Raw genomic sequence first — 2326 nt, forward strand, 5'->3', positions numbered from 1 at the left:
CTCTCTCTCTCTCTCTCTCTCTCTCTCTCTCTCTCTCTCTCTCTCTCTCTCGCAAAGAAAAAACAAACAAACAAACAAAAACAACCAAATCAAACAAACATAGGATGCTGTCAAGCAAAAAATACACCTATATATCCAAAAGGAGTCACCGGTCTCGCCAGCCCATACACTTTGATTTTCTTTTCTAGCAAGAACGCACGATAGGTCTATAACAGCACACATTTGCCACTCTCTCTCTCTTTCACAAGTTTTGTTAGGGTTTTTTTTCTTTCAGATTCAATGATAAAATAAATTACGTAAATCCTTGCAGAACAATTTTATTAACAGCAAAAAGTCATCAAAAATTATATAGATTTATAAAATAAAAACAAAAAAATTATAGGTCCTACCGAGATTTGAACTCGGATCGCTGGATTCAGAGTCCAGAGTGCTAACCATTACACCATAGGACCTGTTGAAGGCTTCGTCCGCGAGAACGTTCAATCTCACACAGCGCTGCGGGGTCTGATGCTGCTTTGTGATTGGTTGGAATGATCGCCCAGTGAGAGAGGAGCTTGTTCGCAACCAGGGAAGCAGTCACGTTTGGCTAGCCCAAGGCGTTGTTCTGCTCTGAATGTGTTCGTAGGTGAAGTTTGATGAAGTTTGATCTAGAATCTAGATCTAGATCTAGTCTAGTTTTTCTTATGTTTTGTGTTAGTTTTTTTAAAGTTTTTTTTTTGTTGTTTCTGTTTGTTCTTTTGTAACTGTTACTGTTGCTGTTTTGTTATCGTTCAGTAGATCTAGGCTAACTTATTTCTATTTTAAATTTTATCATTTCAGCCTTTGGATAGAGTCGAAGAGATCTGAAAAACTTGCAAAGTAGATAGACGTGGCGAAGAAAGAAGTAAACCACTCCGGCAACATCAGCAGTAAACCCACGTGTGCGCGCGTTCAGGGTTTGGTGAACCATGCGGTGTCGTAGCAAGCCGCCCGACTCGTCCTTCAACGTTCATTACCACAAATACAAGTTTAGACATTGATAGATCGAAACCATTATAATAAGCTAAGGACCTAGGCCTGTTATTATATTAAAGCCTAGACCAAGTATGTAGATCTATGCCTACTTTTAAATTACTTTTTGTTTTCAGTAGCCTTTGAACAGCTGGTCCCATGGTGTAATGGTTAGCACTCTGGACTCTGAATCCAGCGATCCGAGTTCAAATCTCGGTGGGACCTTACTTTTTTTTATATTCCTTTTCATATTTTTCGGTTTTGTTTACCTGTCTTAAGACATTTTATTTGTTTTTCTTCTGTGGTCGCCTAAATTAAGGCACATTTCAAAGATAATTTCCCGCTGCGTGTAGATCACAATCAGCGTGTAGATCACAATAGAGTGAATTGTACCTTTCTTTCTTTTTTTTTAAATACCTGTACTTAAGACAGCTTCAGTAAATCCTACTGACTAATACCTGTACCAGGTCCCATGGTGTAATGGTTAGCACTCTGGACTTTGAATCCAGCGATCCGAGTTCAAATCTCGGTGGGACCTCTGATAGCTTAATTTTTTATTTTTAAAAATTAAGATCCACACCTGCCTGTAAAGGTTTGATCATTCTACTTCTTACTTTTCTTTCGTCACAAAAATCAACTCATTTGAAGATAACTTCCCGTTTTGTGTACGAGAAAAGAAGAAAATTATACTTATAAAAGAGTTAGCTTTACTTTTTTTTAAACATGTATTTCAGACAGCTTCAGATAAGCCAGTGAACGAATTGTTTATCTACCAGGTCCCATGGTGTAATGGTTAGCACTCTGGACTTTGAATCCAGCGATCCGAGTTCAAATCTCGGTGGGACCTCACTTTTTTTTCTTCGGTTTTTTAAAAAATATTTTTCCTCTGTTGTTTCGGGGTTGTTGTTTTCTGTGGTTATGAACGTTTATCTATAATTTATTTTGTTGTTGTTGTGGGAGGCAGGGGTAGAAGTGATAAAACAAGAATTTTCTTTAAGCTTAGTCCTCAAAGTTTCTCAAATTATTAAACCAGCATTTAGTTCAACGTATGACAGTGTCGTCGAGTTCAGAAGACCCTTAAAGTCAGTGATTTTTTGCACCAGACCCAGTTATTTGTAACTTACTCTATTTGGATTTAGAAAGAATGAAGGAATTCGAAACGTGGAAAATACCTTAATTCGCGTTGGTTTCCTGTGTAAAAGTAAAAAAATCATATTTAAAAAAATATATAATTATATTATTTCTCTGATCATTCTACTCCACTCACCTTTTTACAACTTAACATTTATATATTATAATATTCCCTCTACCCTTCGCACCCCCCTCCCCTTTTTTC

At 37.1% G+C, this 2326-nt stretch overlaps 4 non-coding genes across 4 annotated transcripts; 3 read left to right on the forward strand and 1 right to left on the reverse strand.

Moving 5' to 3' along the window:
• Window positions 1-380: 380 nt before the first annotated feature.
• On the reverse strand, window positions 381-452 carry TRNAQ-CUG. Its single transcript has one exon. It is a non-coding gene; the product is annotated as a tRNA-Gln (tRNA).
• Window positions 453-1143: 691 nt separating this feature from the next.
• TRNAQ-CUG lies at window positions 1144-1215 on the forward strand. Its single transcript has one exon. It is a non-coding gene; the product is annotated as a tRNA-Gln (tRNA).
• Window positions 1216-1456: 241 nt separating this feature from the next.
• On the forward strand, window positions 1457-1528 carry TRNAQ-UUG. Its single transcript has one exon. It is a non-coding gene; the product is annotated as a tRNA-Gln (tRNA).
• A 237-nt stretch (window positions 1529-1765) lies between these two features.
• On the forward strand, window positions 1766-1837 carry TRNAQ-UUG. The gene has a single exon. It is a non-coding gene; the product is annotated as a tRNA-Gln (tRNA).
• Window positions 1838-2326: the final 489 nt, after the last annotated feature.

This window comes from Aplysia californica, unplaced genomic scaffold (assembly GCF_000002075.1).
Source record: "Aplysia californica isolate F4 #8 unplaced genomic scaffold, AplCal3.0 scaffold00003, whole genome shotgun sequence".
NCBI lineage: Eukaryota > Metazoa > Mollusca > Gastropoda > Aplysiida > Aplysiidae > Aplysia > Aplysia californica.